This window comes from Alosa alosa, chromosome 6 (genome assembly GCF_017589495.1).
Source record: "Alosa alosa isolate M-15738 ecotype Scorff River chromosome 6, AALO_Geno_1.1, whole genome shotgun sequence".
In the NCBI taxonomy this organism is placed as follows: domain Eukaryota; kingdom Metazoa; phylum Chordata; class Actinopteri; order Clupeiformes; family Clupeidae; genus Alosa; species Alosa alosa.
In genome coordinates, this window is record NC_063194.1 from 11,521,767 (window position 1) to 11,543,889 (window position 22,123).

Below are 22,123 nucleotides of genomic sequence, written 5' to 3' on the forward strand. Positions count from 1 at the left end.
CATCACAGTTAGGTTTGGATAAACCACTCCTCTCCTGCCAGTATTTCAAAGGGTCAGCTGTTCTTGAAATAAAGGCATCAGTCATATATTTTTTTACTTCTGCTACTATCTAAATATTAACGCCACTAGACTATATCTATCTAAACTATCGCTACTGTCTGTCTCTAGCCTGTCAATTAATCTATATCACTAACCTATCAATCACAAGAATGCACTATAAATCGCTATATCTCTATGTCGCTATATCTCTTAAAATCTCCTCACAAAAAAAAAAAACCACAAAGATAGGATGTGTTTGAATGACTTTTAAGCATTCTGGGACTTTGTAATTTAGATCAAACAGGTGTTTACTCGGGTAATTGGCTCAAGGGCAAGTGTGCCACCTGTCCAAACCAAATTGAAACACCACGAAGCCTCACTAAGCCATGGTCACGTGACATGGGCGTTTTGAACCACACTTGAAACACTGTTGAAACACTTGGCGTTTCGAAGCTCGACACTGTTTTAGTGATGGGACATTCCACACTGAGGCACCAAAGCTTGTATCACTCCCGTGAAACAAATTGTTTCGACACAGTGTGTTGGAGCTTGTATCAAATTGGAATAAGCACGTGACTGGTGACGTCCGGGTTTTGCTGGATTCGAAAGTTTGCTGCTGCGCTGGTACCCAACAGGAGCAACACTGCTGTATTCTCTGTAGCCTACTGCTGTAATTTAACAAAACCTGTGTTACGTGTCTTAGTTACTCAGCAATCATTGTTGCTAAAGAACTTTTTAAAGTTTTGAAGTCAAATTTCAAATATTTTTTTGTTATTGCATAAGCCTAATAAAAATTCCTTGTATAGTGACTCACAGGGATTTAACCCACGTCGACAGATTTATCGTCCTCATCACTACCTCTAATCTATCGTAGGCATACAGCAAGAATGGATGTTCATGAACTATTTATTTCTAACAACGGCCTGTTTAGTTCTAAATTTCCACTACCTAAATAATGCCTCTTGGTTATGAATAGGCTATGACAGTTTATTGGATAAGGCCTACACTTTATTTATTTAAAGTAAATTGATATTGCCACATAGCAGATGGCTGCATTTCTTGCTGCAGTTTGTTAAAACCAACTGAACACACGTACATCAAACGCTGAACACACTAGGCTATATTCAAACATTATACCCTAGTTCTAATTAATTTATTTAATTTTCAGTCATCTCATGCCATGTGTCCATTCTGTCCCTCATGTTCATGTTGTAAGCTTCGTTCGGGTGTGTCGAATTCATAGCCGCTGTCATTTCTGCTGACCACCAGATGTCACTGTGTTGTCTTTGATACTTTGATGCTTCGGATCATTTTGCGATACAATCAGGAAGAAGCTTCAAAAGCTTCACAAGGCTTCTTTCGCCCATCACTATTCAGAAAATCCTACGTCTGCTTGAACGCCTCCTCCCGATCAACAGACCCATGAGAGAGCACAAATTCCATTATTTCAAACACACTGTTTTACAGTGCATCAGGCGCATCACTGCAAACCTCAATCTGATGCAGGTTATGTAGACCAGCCTTTCTCAAACTTCTTTGACCTGAGGCCCAGTCATGGCAGACTTTGGGGTCATAGGGCTCATCTACCCCACTCCCTCCAAATCAAATTGTCATTATCATTATCACAATCATTATTATGCCTATATTGTTATACATGCACTTTCACTTAAATGTTTTGTGACATGCACATCAGAGGACTGCTTTACTAATGTAAGATATAATTAGTTTCATTGCTTTTGCATGGTTGCATGATGCTTGCATAAAGAAAATAAAAATAAAGAAAATAAAGAAATACTTATCAAAACAGCAACAATTATATGGGTGCTATTGTTTTGGGATGTTTCCCTCATGCAAGCATCATACATTGGTAGGAAATGGAGAAAAAAACGTGTTTTAAGTGTCGTTAAACAATTAAATAGCATTCAACAGGTTGAAGTGGAGCTTTGATGCCAACGTTATCGATTAGTTTCAGTTTCTCTCGCTCAGACGCCTGCATTGAATGAACACTCATAGGCTACCACCACTTTATTGTATGGCTCCATGTTTAATGACATCGATAGCAAAAACGTTTGTTTTCTTTTTTTGTCGGTCCGCGGTATCTTGATCAACTGCGCAGCAAATTATCAAACGAAGCACCGGGGACCCACATCAAAACAAAACAATTTCCTGATTGGTTGAGAAATCCTATTTTCTGACTGGCCGATAGGTTAGTAACTGAACAGCAGCTCTCTGAGCTGAATGAGCGCACAGACAGCAACGTTGTGTGACACGTTTGTAAAATATAGCCCTTAGAAATTTCTGTGCGGGCAAGTTAATAATTTCTCGGAGTGAGAAATGCCATGTGTGGCGTGTGAGCGTGTGAAGTCATTGAAATGCGTGTCTGAGAAGTCTGTTTGGAAGTGTGCTTTGTGTTGCTATGCATCTGTGGGGTATTCCAGAAAGGAGGTTTAACAAACACTGAGATAAAACTTAACCTCTGGGTTGTCTGAACCTGTGGCGACTAAACCCGAGCTGTCGGTTCCAAAACACCGGTTACCAGTTAGTTCAATCAACCCTGTGTTAGATAACCTGGAGTTGTGCGCGTTCACGGCGAATTTATAAAGGCATCATCTATTGAGAGTCGAAACCATGAGTGAAACCGGCGAAACGAAGAGCACCGTATTTTTCCAAGTAGCGGAGTAGTCGAGGCTTACGAGGAGGAGAGAACTGTAATAACAAAAAAAGAGCAAAACTTAAGCTGAAGGCCCGACCTTGCTTGGCAGAGAATAGCTTAACTGACCGTGTAAATGCGTGCAAGATATTTAAGATAGCCTATTTAATGTCAAAAGAACAATTAAATAATTCACTGGACATCACGTATTGTATTGACTGCTTTGAATGATGCTTTCTTAAACTAGCCTAGTTGTAATAGATTGAGTGGGCCATAGAATTCTTTGAGAATCCCAAATGTAATTTTCTATTTTAACGCGGGTCCTGCAGCTGTGGGCCAAGTTAAACTTTTGCGCTCCATCATCGGAAGGGTGAATGTCGGAAGGCATGGGTAACCTATTGGACACATTTCGATGAACAGCTGGAAAATGTAATAAGTGATGCTGACCTGCCAGTTGGTGAAACTACACTTTAATGATCCTCGTGGGTTTGTGTCCAGGAAAACGAATGAAGTTGCGCAGGAACTGCTTTAGGGCAAGGCAAACTTAACGCAACGACCGACAGCTTGCCGATATGCTCTGCGTCTCCAACACTACAAAAACTCCCAGTCGGAGAGCGTGTGTAGCCTATTAAAAAAATATTTTATCCCAAATGCCATCAGCATTCTTAACCAAACTTAGTGACAACATGCATCCCCGGCTGAGCTATATTTAAACTTATTTATTAATTTTCTATAGGCTATGTTTCCCCTTCTTTGTACTGTAGGCCTACTTGTTTTAATTATATCTTCAATGTGTCTGAGATGTTGTTTGTCCATCTGTCTGGTGAGCCAAACACAAATGTCTACTATGGTGTAGGCTAGCTAGCCTCCATTAAAGATTTATTTTATTCTATTCTAATCCACCATGCGTAATGTAGGGATGGAGAATGCTTTTCAAGTAGCCTATATTTAGGATTCATCTGAAAAACTCTAGCGCTCTTGAAAAACTCGTTTGGAAAAGAATGGATAGGCTATCATGTGATGTCGTGGTCATATCGCCCTCTCACGGTGAATGGCACGGATGAAAATTACATGATTTTGTGCTTCTTTGTCAATCGGACCTTCGTCAAAATGAAACGCCATTGTGTGACAAGTGTAAAAATAGCGGCCTGATTGAACATGCACTGAAATAACCGAACATAATTGAACATGACCTGAACAAAACCTACCCCCTACCAGGTTAAGTTCAGAGCCTATATTACCATAGTTACTTACATAGCCTGATCATTTTTGAGCTTTCTGGAACTGAAATCCAAGGTTTACCGCTAACTCTGGGTTAACATACCCAGTTAAGCCAGTAAACCTGCTTTCTGGAATACCCCCCTGTTGAATGTTATATGTTTATGGGCTTTACGTGTAGCGTAGCAAAGATGTGTGGGATGTGTTTGAGGTACATGTTATTGTTTGGTTTGTGTTTGATGACTTAAACACTGTGGTTGTGTACAAATATGATGGTGATAATGGTACAGTCCAATCATGTGTTTAGTCAATTATCTTGTTAGCCAATCATAGTGTGTCTGAGCATAGTAGGACTGTGTATAAAAACCCTGCTCAGTTTGTGTTGTGGGTTGAGAAATGCAACCGTGTGTATGCCAACCGCCAAAGAAGAAGAAGAAGAAGAAGAAGAAGAAGAAGAAGAAGAAGAAGAAGTAACGAGCTGACGACCGGAGAGAGCTCTGCCAAAGTAAGTGGCCATTTGAACTTGTTGAAATTGTAGTATTTTGATTTGGTGCCTTCTCTTTTTGTATTTTGCCATTTTTGATCCTTTGGACTTTTGATATATTTTTGGACTTTGCTATATTTTGCCATTTTGGATTATTTTTGCCATATTTTGCTATTTTTGAACTTTTTCTTTTTTTTCTGTTTTGATGGTGGAGGACTAACTGGCACTGTAAAAACTAGATGTACCGCATAGCGGTACAAAATATGACCGCCGCTCAGTCCTGTACATCCGTTCCGCGAAAATAAATCACACTTCAATTTGTCTCCATATTTTACTCCATCCCCCACTCTTGAAACTTTTGTGTATGCTTGTTTGGCATGCCTGAGTGTGTGTGTGTGGGCTGCACAGAAAGTACCCTACTGGTGCTGAAAAGGTGAATAGATTGTAGAATAGCCAAAGAAGATGTAGAATTGTTATAAAACTGTAAAATCTCTAAACAATCACAAGTAGGGCAGTTCATCACAGTTCATCCATTGCAACTGGATTGATGAAAGGTCACTTACACCTGTAGGCTACATTGTATTTGGGAAAAGCAAAAGGTATCAGCATAATGTTATTTATTTATTTATTTTTATGTATTTATAAACAAAAACATCTCTGTCAGTTCCATGCCGTTTTCAACAGCTATCAAAAACAAAGGTCATTTCTTGGATGGATGGATTTTTTTGTGAATGTTTCTTCTTCTACATAAGATTTTAGTCATCTTTAGTTCATGTAATACTTTATTGTCAATGCACAAATTAAGTAACAGTAGTCTGAAACGTTATTGTTAATGCACAAATTAAGTAACAGTAGCCTAGTCTGAAACGAAATGCTGTTTTACATCTAACCAGTGGTGCAAATAACTGACATGTCCAAATGGGCCTTGATGAAATGCGCCGCTAGACTGTTCATACACATTTTAACGGGCCAAAGTTGAAGAGCTTTTGTCCGCTATTGTTAGTGCAAATATAGGCTGATTCATGTTCCCTTGCATTGTTTAACTGAGGTCCATGGCTAGTCTGGCTTTCATCAGACCAAGCTCAATCTTTTAAGAAATCAAAAATAAATAGCGGGGCAGATCAGGCTGGGTTCACCCAGCCTAGTCCATAGGCACCGATATTGTTTAATTTTCCGATTGAGATATACACGCTCTGGCTATTCTAAATGCAAAAATGCATCAGGGAGTTATGACAAAACGGTAACCAACAAACTAGATCCTAATAGAAAGTTGTTAGCTTCCCTAAGCTACAGGTAGGATTATATAGTAGGCCTATTGACAACATAAATTGTCAATAGGCTATGCTGGCTTACACAAATAAAATCTCCTTTTGAAACCAATGGCTTGGCTTTACAGTATCAAGCCGGACTTAAACTGTCATTTCGTGGGCTTAAAAGTTGTAATAACATTCACGCAGCTCCATGAGTCAAGGAAAGCGAATGAAGTAGCCACTTCTAAATGGGACCCACTACACAGTAGCTTAAGGTGTTTTGCTAAAGCAGCCATAATGAAATGAAGGTGTCATTGTTTGGATACTTCACACACACGTGCTTTTTAATTTCACAGACTACAACTACCAAGCTGTAATCAAAGCACATCGATTCCCCTCTCACACCCTGCACGCACTTAAAACAAAATAAACAGGCGCCTCAGTCTCACGCATGTATAGGCAAAACTGTATCAGACCGTGTAACGTTGGTAAATCTTCCATTGCACAGAATGATTTTGTAGCACGTGCAATAAATGACAGTCGAAAGATACAAACAGTGCTGCTATACATTTGCTTGGTATAACCGCATTTATAGTTTTCTACAAATGCAATAAATCAAATGCCTCCATCACTCAACCAACGCTTAACGGTAACATTACCTAGGTCCTTATTGATATTACAAGATTAACGCATCCTGCAGTAAAAACCAAGCATGTCCGATAAACATCCTCAGATTTATTTCGGCTTCAAGAAGAAATGGGAATTACACTTCATGTGAACATCGCCCCTATCCTTATTAGATGTTCGCCATGTAAATTACAGTCCTTGTATGAAGCGCCCATTGTTTTTTCCAACCCACTTTTAACTTCCAACAAAATTACGCCTCACTGCAACGATGCGCCATCTAGGTGGACAAACTACTTCTGGCCAATACTGAAAATGCAGCCATGATGATGATGATGATGAATATTTATTTTGGCTTTCTTTTAATCCTACTGATTTTCATTTTTACTGGGGCAAATCACAAATGAGTGATTATGAGCCAGGTTGATGTGGGCCCTTGAGACCAACATACCATAAAAGATTCACAGAGAACTGTGTCTGCCCTACCCTCCTTTCGGGGGTCCAGTCCAGCGGGGGGCTGCAGATGAAAACGAAAAATGACGGTTCCATGCTATCCATGTGGGGTACATGCTCACCAAGTTTTGTGTACCCCGGTCTTTCAGTGTCCCGGGAATCTTTTTGGTGTACGCCACTAAATGTACACATAAATTATTTTATTGTAAGGCCCCCCCATGAACGAAAGTACACAAAACTTGGCATGCATTCAGAGGGTGTCATAATGATCCTACACTTTTTAATTTCGTGCAGTTTTGACCTTTTCAGCCAGAGATATTGAGATGAAAACACCTAATTTTTTGCTTTTTAATTTTTAACTAGGTGGCGCTATACATGAAATAAGTGGTAATGGGATGGGTTGACATGCCCCTTAAGACCAACATACAAAAAAAGGTGGACCTCCTAGGCCCTACGGTTCTCGAGATATTCACAGAAAACTGTCTCCGGCCACCTACAGGCCAGTTGGTGTATAGTAACATAAATTAATTTATTGTGTGGCCCCCCATGAACGGAATTCCACAAAACTTGGCGTGCATACAGAGGGTGTCATAATGATCCTACACTTCCAATTTCGTGCAGTTTTGACTATGTTAGGTCACAGATACCTTCAATTACACCACCTCATTTTTACTTTTTTGTGTTTAACTAGGTGGCGCTATACATGAAATGAGTGGTTATGGAATGGGTTGACATGGCCCCTTGAGATCAACAAAAAAAAAAAAAAAAATGGTCCTCCTAAACCCTACGGTTTTCGAGATATTCACAGAAAACTGTGTCTGCCCTACCCTCCTTTCGGGGGGTCCAATTCAGCGGGGGCTACAGATCAAAACGAAAAATGATGGTTCCATGCTATCCATGTGGGGTTACATGTCCCAAGTTTTCGTGTACCCGGTCTTTCAGTGTCCGGGAATCATTGATGGAAATTTGGGCATGCGAAAAAGAAAAAAATAAATAAATAAATAAAATTAAAAAAAAAAAAAAATCTGACTAAACCTATATGACCGCCGCTTCGCTGCGCGGCGGTCATAATAAATACACTGGCAATTTTGAAATACAACTTTCTCAGCATTCCTGACATTTTTTACCCCTTCTGTCTGATTTCCAACCGCAATGCTGTCCTGGCAAGTGAGGTGGCCACCCGGTCACTCACAGTACAACAAAAACATTTTGGACTTTACTTTCAGGTTGAGGCTGCAACTTACCAAGGTTCACATGCTGACCAGCTGTGATGAGAGAAACAAACAAAAAAAAAAAAACAATGACATAAACCATTTGCCATACAGTAATTTGAATTCTGTCATCTCATTTCTGTTCTAGTATTACAGACGGGTCAACAGACACAGTTACAGACAAACTTACCCACAAAGGCTATAGCCAGGGCAAGCACAAGGACCCTCATCATTTGGGGATGTAAGAGACAACAAGGATGGACAGACCTTTTATAATGACATTTTGCTGCCACATATCAGTGGTTCAGTTTATCATTAACCAGACTGGTGTGATGACCAATGGAGCTTTTGCAGTAGAGGCGTGTAAGAGCATGTAACTTGCACTCTATCCAGATCTGCCCCAGGTTAGGTTACCCTGGCTTTTACTGTTGATATTACCAAAGGGAATGTCAATATTCAAGTTACACAAGTATTCTTTAAACACTGAGATGTACTATTGTAGAACATTAGCCTCATTCCAACTCATCCCAATAGTCAGGTTCATTATATTCAGTTTTTAACCTTTGTGGGAATTTTGGGGGGATTTGCTAAACTATACATTTTTGTAAAGGTTACTGTATAAGGAGTCAGAAAATCAATGTTTGCATTTGCTCAGATGTCTATATGGCGGCCATATTGAAGTTTAAAATTGTACCCTGATATCTCGACTTCTGAATAAACTGGAATGTTGTTTTTAACTGCTAAACTCACACTGCAAGGGTCAAGAAATCCAATGGTGCTAGTTACACTTTACCATATTAATCCTTAGATGCATGAGTAGGTAATAAATTACCCTGTGTGGTTGTTTTCTTGCAATATCTATGTCATGAAAAGTGATCATTTCATATTCCAGTGTGTGTGTGTTTGTATATATATATATATATATATATATATATATATATATATATATATTTTAGGGTGTGTCTGTATGTGTGTATGGTTTCTTGATGTTTTAAGCCCCTAACATTTCCTTCAAGGCAGCGCAGCCTGGAAGGCACTAGGGTTAGGCATGAGTTAAGGTTAGGGTTAGGTTTAGGGTTGCCTTTAAGTCGACGGTGGCAGCGCTGCCTGGAAAATGACGTTGGGGACTTAAAACACCATTGAGCGTGCGTGTGCTTCAATATACTTTCTATGTTTTGTCTTTACTCAAAATATTCCCATGTCTTGCACTGTCTATAACAGGTTTACAGGATTTTAAATAACATACAAGTGAATATCATTTTGCATTGTATACATTGTTATGATGAATGATAAGTTCTTTAAGGAATTTTGTGGCCACTGAAGGGCATCGGTAAGAATGCACTCTTGAAGATGTTCAAGGGGGGTCTTGGGTATTTATTAAATAATAAATCAGTAATTACATTATAATTGTATCTATTGGTGTGTGTGTGTGTGTGTGTGTGGTTTCTGAAAGGGAAACAGAAATGACAAAGGAGAATAATTACTCCTAAATACAGTGCTATAAGAAATTAGCATCCATAGCCTAGCCAACATACAAATATGAAATAGCCTGGCCTACAATAAGCTAACACAAAATGCTCCATTAATAGTTATGAAGATAGCTTGTCAAAACAGTACTGTTTCCCCTCATAATATACCAAATGACGATTACAAACATCCATTTTACAGATATCTCAACACCATAAGCATGATTATACAAGATAAGAAGACGGCAGATAAATATAAAGCACTGTAACCTCATCGGTAAAGTCGGCGTAAAAATAATTCATGGTAAAAGTTTACCTCCACGATTGAAATCAAGCAAAGTTGAGACATAAATCCTGCCTAAATGTACACCATGAAACATATAAACAACAATAAAGAATCGTACTTACAGTTCTGGACGCACACAAGACACATGAAATAACTACAAACTAAGCATGTGGATTAAACAGTGAAACATGGCGACCTCTCCCCAAACTTTCTGGAATATTACTGTACACGCTTCATTCACATGCGTGCACGGGAGGAGGCGCTCTCTGATTGGCTGATTCTATTGTTACTAAATGTCAATCTGGCACTCATGTCAGACCCTTTGTCACATACATTGTACAATAGTGTTTCCAATCGTTACCTCTGTCTTGAGGAGTCATTTGCCAACATTGCAGTATCATCCTTCTGTTCCCCAGGGGTGGCGCCAAAGGTTTTGGAGGGGTCGCGAAATGATTTACAGTCTGGATTAAAGATATTTTTCTAAAGGTTTTTAGTCAAAGGCTGTCATTGACATAATGCCTTTGGTGTTTACACAGCCTACCTATGAGACATTTTCTGTATATATATCATATACTATGGTGAGTACACATACAGTATAAGTTAAGTTGACTGGTATTTTTGCAGATGCTTTTCAAAGCGACTTGGGCTTCCACCTGACCGATTGTCAGGCGGTGACATTACCGCTGCTACCACTATGCCCACAATACTTCATCTTCTGTAGTAGCTAATTTTGGGGTTATAACATCACCTAAGAAAATGGCCACTTCAGTTTCCATTAATCCTTTTCTTGCTATAATTATTGCGCACCTGCAACTGATATCTATGCACACACCACCAGAGCCACCATTTGTTTGTGGGACAAAAGGTGAAACTTCTGACAATCTGATTGTTTTTTAGCCTATACATGATTGACAGGCCGGAAAGGTCCATTGAGAGTATCCAGAGTCTGGTAATACCATTCCTATGTATGGTTCCTAATGTGGTAAAGTCTTGTAGCTTTAACTAGCATTCCCTGAACCTGACAATGTGGGTTTAGCAGTTAAAATCAACATTCCAGCTTATTCAGAGGCCGAAAGGTCAATGATTCTTTGTAGCCTAGCCTACGCTGCTCCATTCTGCAAATAGCATTTCACTTACCAAAATGACCTAGCCTAGGCTGCGTGATGCACACACGGAGAAAATCACTGTAGGGTTTTAATGTTGTCAATGTAGCCTGTGGCATAATAATAATAATAATAATAATAATAATAATAATAATATAATCGTAGTAGCCTATAAAACACACAGACAAAGGTCTGCAGAGTAGCCTATTTATTTCTTTAGGGGTTCTAAAGAAGGTGTCGATTGACCTGCATGGAGAGGGAAGACAAACAATGTATAGGCTCATATATCAGTAGGATATAGCTTACAAACAATAGTTTGGTCAAATTAATAGGCTACCTCATTGGTGTTTGAACAATACCAATTTGTTCAGCTTCTTCCTGACGTTTAGTCCCGTCGCTTTCTGGCTGTGTTCTTTCCCCAGGTGATATAGCCTTATTTATCATATCATATCTTATAGATTCATATTGGCAAAGGCTATATAGGCCTATCTTTCCTACATGTGTGCAGCCAGGCAGCGAGCAGACTCTCACACCATATAGAGTGTCCCAGTGACTTCCGTTTTACTTCCGCTACAAGGGACCTATCTTTCAAAAAAATATGAACGGGAGTTAATGGAGAGATAACAATTATTTTTATGATGTGTGTGAATTTAAAAGATAATTTTTGACGTCAAGAAAGTACTGTTCTTCGATAGACTTCAAAAGTTATGTTGGTTTTGTGCGAATCCGCTCAGTGGACTACATCTCTCGTTTCGAACGATGTCCGTCACCAACGTAATTCAACGATAAGATTAGCTGTTATGCTAGTTAACGGTTGCATCTTGCTGCCTGCTATGTCTTTAAAATTGACAAACATCATATGGGTAATTCAAAGCACAAGTCAACCGGGGTTAGGTCACAGATACCTTCAATTACAACACCTCATTTTTACTTTTTTGTGTTTAACTAGGTGGCGCTATACATGAAATGAGTGGTTATGGAATGGGTTGACATGGCCCCTTGAGATCAACATACAAAAAAAAAAATGGTCCTCCTAAACCCTACGGTTCTCGAGATATTCACAGAAAACTGTGTCTGCCCTACCCTCCTTTCGGGGGGTCCAGTCCAGCGGGGGGGCTACAGATCAAAACGAAAAATGATGGTTCCATGCTATCCATGTGGGGTTACATGCCCACCAAGTTTCGATGTACCCGGTCTTTCAGTGTGTCGGGAATCATTGGTTTGGAAATTTGGGCATAAAAAAAAAAAAAAAAAATCTGACTAAACCTATATGACCGCCGCTTCGCTGCGCGGCGGTCATAATTAAATATTTATCGTGGCTTATCCTCAACCTGGCGGTAGCTAGCTTTTTTAATCTTCGCTAACTGGAAGTCAGTCAGTCAGTCAAAAATATGACATGGCCTGCCTGCTTAATGACCAAAGGAATATGATCGACGTTGTGTGATACAGGAATTTGTTTTAGTTGTTGGGTGAATTTTCAGCGTTGAAACTTATAGATTGACTTTCTGGTCAGCACTAGGTCTCCAGCTGTAACGTTAACAAGCTAGCTGCTATCGTTAACCCAGCCGTTTTTTTTTTTTTGTAGCACTAACGTTAATTCGGGGCGTGCCACGACGAAATGAGTCCAGTTTGACAAAATAAAAAATGGGTTTATTGGATATTTATAATCCACAGACCTTATGGTTTAAAACAATGGGTCACTTGTTCAATTCCATTAGGTAACCCAGAGATATTAATGACTTCTTGCAGAGGCCAAAAGCCAAAAACACGAAATTATCAGACCAAAGAAAACGGAAACTTTACTGTTCTCACATACAGCAAGTGTCTGAACGAAGAGGAACACGTGAACTTTTTATCCGAACTTTAATGCAGCCTATACATTTGGCCTTCATATATCTAGGTCAATGTACAGTAAAATATGTAAATGAATGATTGATAAGATGTTTAAAGAATGTGTTTGTGGTGAAATTAGAAAATACATATTTTAGTCATTTTTTGACCGTCTCTGCGCTGTATCTCGAAATCTATGACACTGGACTCATTTCTTGGTGGCACGCCCTAAATGGTGTAATGTGGTTAGTAAATTTTCATTTCCTCTGAACAGTGCAGAAGTGCATTTTTCATTGGAACAGTTTTCCAATTTGGCCAGGCTGAAATCTGTTAAGGGAATGCAATTGTTAATACGACATGCAAATATAGCAATTCAAGAGTTATACAGTTGAACAGTGTGTGCACGCAGTATTGAGTTACTTAGATAAAAGAATAAGTAATACAACACAAACTTAATTGAAAAGGTAAATTGTATGCCACACTGCAATGTAATTTTATAGGGAAATGAGTCAGGATAATTGCATACCTTGAGGGAGCTGACCATTAGTTGAGGCAAGCTTTCTCAGAAATCTCCTCTCTGTCTCCTCACAGATTCTAACGACACTACTTGTTGGTTTGAACAACCCTCCTCTGTCCTTTAGTTTCAGAAATGGCGATGTTGCAGCAAGCGATGTTGAGCCTAAAGCCTGACGGCATCTATCGCACATGATCTGGCCAGCTACCATCCTTCCCACATACCCAGCAATGTATGATATTGCAGCCGCTTTGTATTCGGATAGATCAGCCATGTTTGGTGAGTCACTGTAATCGTGGTCCCTATCTTGGGGTTTTCTCGCACACAGATCATATTTTCTGATGATGGCGACATTGGAAATGCTCACATCCTCGTCAGCGACTCTGCAAGTGTCGTCAAAAACTGAAAGAAGGTCTGTTGGATCTTGACGCTGGCAATTTCCAACCCCGCCACCGATGCTGCGCCTCAACAACAGCCATTTGTAGGCAGCTGTGAACTGTTGAGCATTTGGGTTGTTGTTGAAACCTCCAGCTGAACGTACAGCACCAAAGAACAACTCCAGGTGGTCCTGGCTCAGCTTGTATGTTAACAGGTATTTCAGTGGAGCCTGGTCTTTCTCCACCCACTCCTGGAAGATGCCCTTGGTGCTTTCGATCCCGGCCCAAAATCCCAGAAATCCTGTCGGTACATCAACTCTCCACCTGGGGTTTTGAGGCCAGAGATGTACTTGAAGGCCTCAGTCAGAAATGGAGCCCAGCCCTCTTTATTAGAGACACGAAGAGCAGACTTGTACCCCTTGGCAAAGGGATTCCTTGAGTTTAGAATGTCAAATAGATGGTCAAACATTCTGATGAATCGCACTGTTGGTGCAGATCCTGTGAACTGCTTGAGTTTAAGGACATTAGTACAGAACTCTATAGCATCTGCCACACTTGAACTTAATGTCTGGGCAGCAAGATTCACCTTCATTTTTTGCTGCTTCCACTGTATGTGTGCCCCTTTCACTTTAGTGCCCAGCCTCAGCCCTTCCTTGTCCTGTAGCTTGTGTAGCTCCTCGATGTAGTGCCAATAGATCTTACTTCCATCTTGGTCCACCAGGACGCCTCCCTCAGCAAGGGTGTTTCTTACCAATTTCAACATGTGACAAATATCAAGTAGAACATACACCCTCTTGGTTGGATTAAGTGGGTGTGGAAAGGATGTTGTCATGTTGGGTGGTTGGAGACGGGCACCAAGAGTCTCCATCATGGATAGGTGGCAGGAAGGGATGTCACAGGTAAGAGAGATGACCTCTACACCAACATCTGTTAGTTTTTTAATGCAGATGTTTACAAGATTTGCTCGTTCGGCACCACTTAGGCCATCAATGAAGAAGTAGGCACATGGTACCTTCCAGGAGCCATTCACAGACACCACCATCAACACCAAAGCATCTTTTGCTACTGGGGAAGAGTCATAGTCATCTGCTCCATTCCCAATGTCTACAAAGCCACGGTAGCGAGTCCCATCCCAGGACGCATGTGCCTTGATAGCCATCTCATCTAACATAAGCGAGCAAATAACTTTCCTTCCCAAATGTTCTTCTTCCTTCACTTTGGCAGCAAGGGCTATGAAGGCTGGCTCTGTAAAACCCGGTTCTGCTGGAATTTTGCTGTACCAGCGCCTAATTTGGGATTGATGTGGAAGGGTCAGATTAAAGGTTTTCCTTACAAATTCGTATGCTTTTGATGAGTAAAACTGTAGTGTTAGAGCAAATGATTTTAAATTTGGGGGGTATTTTTTTCCTTTTTGAGTTTTTGTTGAGACGCGCTTCACCAGCTCCAGTGACGCGTCAGTGAATGAATTTGTTATTATCTCGTCACACTTTGTTGAAATAAGCTCTCTCTCACGAAGGTGCTTCACCACTGTATGTAGTGATTTTACTTTAGTATTTAATCGTCGATTTCTTTGTTGGTAGTTTCTGATTTGTTTCTTCAGTTTTTTTACACTCTGTTTTGTCTGGTCTAGTTCTGCCTTCAGCTCTTTTACAGACTGGGAGATGTGGTACTGGTGGTCAATAAGGACATTGGTGTAGCTGCTGGTACTCGCTACAGGACCGCTCATGGGATGGACATCATCAGGAGCTGACGGCTGTTTTCTTCCTCTGGCTGGCTCGGTGAATCCAGACCCTGCAGATATTCTTCTGTGCCATGGTAATGTGACTTTCGGTGTGGTAGGGACAAATTTGGTTGTAGCCTGGAAACCAGACTCTCTGACTTAACAACCGGCGTTTCGTCATACAGAGAAGTTTCTCTGCAGCACGCCCATAACAAGCACGGGTGCATCTTATCAGCAAACAATCACACGTTTCATCTGCGTAACTCTCGCCAAAATGCATCATATAGTGTTTTGTGAATGTACCCAAGTCAAACTTTCATATAAATGCATAGAAATGCGTCCAAAGCGCCACTTTTTAAGCTTGTATCGTTGTGGATTTTCGGGTGAAATTACCTTTTGAATGGGATTCCTATAGGGCTACTACTTTTTTGATACAATCGCGTCAAAATCGCTATTTTTCAAATACTATGAAGGCTTGACACAACATGAAACTTTTCAAGTGTCATCAGTGTCTCTACACATGAACTCGAGCATTGAGAACATTGTTGGTGTACACAGAGTTTACTAAAAGAGAGGTTTTGAACAACTCACTTGTTTTTTCTGCTCGCTGCCATCTTGCCATCTTGCAAGGAGTGAGTTATCCAAAATATTTCTTTTTAGTAAACCATGTGTACGCGAACAAGTAGAGACACTGATGATGCTTCGATCAAAGTTTCAAGTTATGTCGAGTTTTCTTAGTGTTTGAAAAATAGCGATTTTGACCCGACCACGTAGCCTACTTAACTACAGTTTGACTCAGGTGTGTTCGTAGCCTATTTCAAGTGACAAAATCTATGACTAAAGTTTAGCTGACGATATAACATCCTACTCCACTGTGACTTCATTCATGACACTCCTGTTAATAGGCTAAACTATTATTTACATTTGCTCAAAGATTTCATAAGTATAAGTCCTTTTTGCTCCCTATGTTGATGTATTCCAAGCGATCTGCTTCAGGGGCGGGGACGTAGTAATTGAAACACCATGCCTGGGTAGGCTACGTAATCGCTCTCAGGGACGCCCTCTGTTCGCTGGTTGGTCGGCTGCCCAACTGCCGAAGTAAACGAGCGTGAATCAACCTAGTCCAGACGGAGTACTGTAGGGAAAAGAAATCGACCGGAAGTACGTAGACAGGCCAAGGCCAGGCTAATGTAATTGACCATCTGGCCAGTACTACACTTTATTTGACTGTTTTGCCTCATTAAATCTTTGACAACCCATTTATTCTTGAGTGTCTCTTATTTGTATGGCATGTATGTATTCTATAATATAAATGCATCTATCTACAGTTGTCATGTGTAATACCTTCTTGAGGTGTTTGGGGAACTGCTTAAATCGGGTTCAATGTAACTTTCGGCTCAATGTAACTTTCTGCCCGGTCCTGTCCATGTCCATGTCCATCTCTTTGAAATGATCAGAGCAGATCCTGGAATGGACACTTGGAGTCCAGTTTTGTCTGTGAAGCTTTGCCAGCCACTTTGCTTTGTTTTCAAGAAGAGTTTGGAATCTAAATGTGATTTTTGCAGGGAACCGGTTGATCAAATGTCATTCATAGGCAACTGATGGTATGACAAGTACTTAAGACCTTTTTATTGTCTGTGGTCAATATACAAAAACAGCCATTTAAACAACAGTATTCAACAAAGGTTGAACGCATTTTAGGTGGCCCATGTTGCCAACATGTTTAGTAGGCTACATCAGCATGCCATGGTCTACAGTAGACCTAACATTGATTTGGACATGACATGGACACCCAGATGTGCAAACATACAGTGGTGTGTGGAGATTACAAGGTAGGTGTGAAATTACTGAATGCCAATATAATGCCAGTAGCCTACACAGTAAGCACTTCATTAGTGGAGCTTGTTCACAAGTTGCTGTTATCTTTACACGTTTGATAGAGGGAAAGCAGGTCTTCACATAATACAAAATAAGTGGTAGACTACTGTATGCTAACGTTGTTAAGGTGCTTTGTGCAACCGGCCACAGGTACGAGTGAAAAGTACGGGGAAATGTACTTTTCATTCCCGACTTTTTATCCTCACTGCCTTCACTATCGCTCCTATGCCCTTCAAGTGATTTGCGTTTTTTACGCTTATTACAGCCAAAGGCACAACACTGTGTCCCATTCACCATTTTAATCAGTCACTTCACTACAATTTTAATACAATGTAACGGTAAAAAACGGAACATTCTTATTTTGAAATGTAAGAAATGTAGCACGTGAAAGTTTACCAGGTCCTAGTGTTGGCAGAAAGCAATAAGCTAGTTGAACATCAGACAAAGAGACGAATGAAAGCTATCAATGATCTCAACCTATAATATTAAATGTATAATGTTTTATAGACTCAAATAATCATCTATACTTTAGCCTGGGTTATCAAGTGCTATAGCCTAGGCCTACACAGTAAGAAAACAGGTAGCCTAGGTCGATCAGCCAAAATAATAAAACACAAGAAATAGTAAATATATATTTTATTGTTGGGCTATATACAATGACAACGAAGAGTCGTTCATCCATTTCAGAATCATTACAATCGCAATTATTGACAGGGAAGCGCCATTTTGTGGTGTGAAGTGAACTATGCAGTTCCCTTGGACGGTCTGAAACTGTAGGCCAGTGGTCCCAATATGGCGGCGGTGTTCCGATTCCATTGGCTTCATTGTTGATGGGGCAGCAACAATGGGATAGTCTATCCAGTGTTCTTTATAGATCAGTGAGCTTTAAGCATACAGTTTCATTATCTTAAAACTACACATGCTGTTCAACTGTTTCCTCTGTCCACAACTGTTTCGAAATAAGTCCTCACTACAATAATTCCCTATTAAATAATTTACCATTTAAACTATCCACCTATTTAACTGTTCAGTCATTCCAACTATATTAAACCTCATCTACCTAGCAAATAATTTAACCTTTTAAACTATCCACCTATCCACCAAATTAATTTGCTCAGCCTGTATGTCTAGTATCAAACCATAGGGATTTCTATTGGCTGACGCCGTGGACGTCATCCAGTCACAGCGCTCTATTTTGTTATAGAGTCTTAAGGCGGGCTTAACAGGATAACTACAGTCCTGCGACGGTGAACAACAAGGAAGGTGGCTATGGCGAACGAAGAGCGGTTGTTTGAATCGGCGTTGGCGTCAACTTTGGAGGAGTTGGACTTTTTTTTTTTTTTTTTTAAAGTTGAGCAACACAATGCACTTAAGTCATTCCTTTCGAAGAAGGATGTATTTGCCGTTTTGCCGACCGGATACAGATATGGTCGTAGCGCTGGCCTATTGCATGCCTAGGCAGTTTGAAAGACAATTCTCTGCCAGCTCCTTGGGTTGCCAAAAGCGAGGTGAATGGTTCGATTCAGACTATACATTTCCATGATAGGATGGCCCGCCAGGCTAATATTAAACCTCATCTACCTAGATAATCATGTAACCTTTTAATCTATCACCCTATTTAATTGTTCAGTCATTCCAACTATATTAAACCTCATCTACCTAGCAAATAATTTAACCATTTAAACTATCCACCTATCCACCAAATTAATTTGCTCAGCCTGTACGTCTAGTATCAAACCATAGGGATTTCTATTGGCTGACGCCGTGGACGTCATCCAGTCACAGCGCTCTATTTTGTTATAGAGTCTTAAGGCGGGCTTAACAGGATAACTACAGTCCTGCGGCCGGTGAACAACAAGGAAGGTGGCTATGGCATAAGCGAAGGCGGTTGTTTGAATCGGGTTGGCGTCAACTTTGGAGGAGTTGGACTTTAAAGTTGAGCAACACAATGCACTTAAGTCATTCCTTTCGAAGAAGGATGTATTTGCTGTTTTGCCGACCGGATACGGATATGGTCGTAGCGCTGGCCTATTGCATGCCTAGGCAGTTTGAAAGACAATTCTCTGCCCGCTCCTTGGGTTAAGCGAGGTGAATGGTTCGATTCCAGACTATACATTTCCATGATAGGATGGCCCGCCAGGCTAATATTAAACCTCATCTACCTAGATAATCATGTAACCTTTTAATCTATCACCCTATTTAATTGTTCAGTCATTCCAACTATATTAAACCTCATCTACCTAGCAAATAATTTAACCATTTAAATTATCCACCTATTTAACTGTCCAGTCATTCCAACTATATTAAACCTCATCTACCTAGCAAATTTTAATCTTTTAAACTATCCACCTATTTAACTGTTCAGTCATTCCAACTATATTAAACCTCATCTACCTAGTTCAGTCATTCCAACTATATTAAACCTCATTATGTTGGTTGCCAATTAGCACATCATCTGTTTTAACAATATATTTCACACAATATGTTTTGCATTTTCATGCACTGGTAATTCCCTGGAATTGTGTTTTCTAGTTCTTCTTCTAACGCAATTAATGCAGCTTCAACCGTTTAACGTAGAAACTTCATTCAAACTATGTTACGTAGGTCTTACTAAGGACATCTGGGCTTTGTATTTTTCATCTTTGTAACTTTTATACTTTTTAAACTATTTATTAAAAACTACTCAATTTCCCCATAGACTTAACATTGGGCTGATGACATCCAATGGGCTAATTAACTTGATTTACACCTGTATCAACTTCCAGCTGCTCATCTAGGCCCCATCAAAGAGCCAGTTCAACTGATTGATTGATCAAATTAATTAAAAACTATTAGGCCTTTATGACATCACAGCAATTAGAATCTTGTGCCAGGTGGCCAGGCCACCTGCATCAACTGTCAGTTTCTCAGGCTTTAAGCATACAGTCTCATTCTCTTAATATAAGACTACACATCCTGTTCAACTGTTCAGTCATTCCAACTATATTAAACCTCATCTACCTAGCAAATAATTTTACCATTTAAACTATCCACCTATATTAAACCTCATCTACACTCTAAAAAATACTGGGTTATTTTCTTAACCCAAATGCTGGGTTGAGGCTTGTAGGGCATTTTGTGGGGTTGTTTTTACTCATGTTGGGTTATTTTCTGTAACCCAGCTTGTTGGGTTGATAGTTTAGGACAGCGCCCCTCCTCTCTCCCACCTGACGTGGAGTACACTACCCAGCACCTGGGTGACTAAAACAGTTGCATAGTTATTTGAGAGTTCGAAAAAACATTGTTATTCTTCCAACCGCCCAGTCCACCAGCTGTCAGCATGCAGTGGAAATCAGGCGATTTAGTAAGATATGTATCTTTAACTTTTTTTAAATGTTTTATCCAGACGGATTTTAAAAGTCCACCCAGAGATGTAGAAGCTACCCTTCATGATATGAATGGATATTCTGCCTGCCAATTTCGTTCAGCCTCAAACAGGTTAACAATTGTGTCATTCATGCTAACTAACGTTAGCTAACATTAACTTACAATTACTGTTTGTGTTAAATATACACAAAGACAGACCAGACAGGGTGACCAGACGTCCCCGGTTTCCGGGGACAGTCCCCGATTTCAGTGACGTGTCCCCGGAAAAGTCCCCGGTTTTCACTGTGACTTACAGACCCGAAATTGGAAAAAAAGAAAGAAAGAAAACACTGACCAAACGTACAGTTGCGCATCCTTCACGCACAGGCTCAAGCCAGTCAAAGCAAGCGCTCAGACCTCAGAGATGTTCTAGAATGCCCATATTCCTGGTTTGACTGGTGGAGTAGCAGCGCGGTAGAATCTTTGAAATGAAACCACTTGTGCAGGGGACTTATTAAACTAATTCATCACGAACGTGCCAGCTGCTCAAGTCCAGGTGAAACTAAAATTGCAGAGTAGGCTCGTCACACAGATAGCATACATATAATATGTGAACGGCCAGAATCTAAGCTTTCCAATGATCTAGCGCCAAGTTGCTGTGATAAATGGTTCGTGAGAAAATTAACAATCAACTTATGACAATAAACAACTCTAGCATCGGTAGGTCTACAACAAGTGGTTCCTGAGTAGTCCGGTTCTGAAATTGCAACAAATTTCTACATGGTCTCCAACTTTGGGCCAAAACTATAATGTAGGCCTATTCTCATGTAAACTATTTATGTCCGTACAAACGTTTTCGTAAATTGTTTAGCCAGAGTAGGCCTATCCCACCATGGTTCTCATATTGCCAGATTCCAGACAATCACCTACAAATATGAATATAGCCTATATTTCTACTGGCATGCTTCCTAGTGACATTAACACAAAAATATAAAGAAAAAAATTCATGAGACGCAAGTTATTTTTTGTTGATATAAGACTGACAACACATAGGCCCTATTAGGCTACATAAGACATATTATCACATCATACATTCTCAGATATGGGTATAGCACAGACTGTCCTGTAAAAAAAAAAAAGATAGCTAGATTAACTAGCCTATTTGAACAACACGGCCACTAGGATACAATTTCCTCTTCCGGTTCCGGCGCCGTCAAGAGAGGCAGCCTGTCGAGGTAGCTCCGTGTCTGTTTTTTCTTAACGTCTTTTGTTTACTTTTTACTTTTTTTACTTCGCAATTTTTTTGGATTACGCACTTTGAGGAGTGTTTTCATTCTATCGTATGGATATGGATCTATTACAATTCTCCAGCGGCAACAAACTTGTGTACACAAGGAATCAGCTGCTTGCAATCCCACGGAATGCTGGTAGGGTTCACGTAAACATCCCGGAGGAGCTGTGGTGCTTTCGGGGGTGCAGAGCGGGAGTTAAAGCGAGGATTAGGCGTCGGGAGAAGAAGTGGAGACACAAGCCCTCAGTTCCTTCGATGGTTATGGGAAACGTGAACTCACTGGCCAACAAGACTGACGAACTGGCTGCCCTGGTAAGAAATCAGAAACGGTACAGGGATTGTAGCTTGATATGCTTTACGGAGACGTGGCTAACAAGCCATATC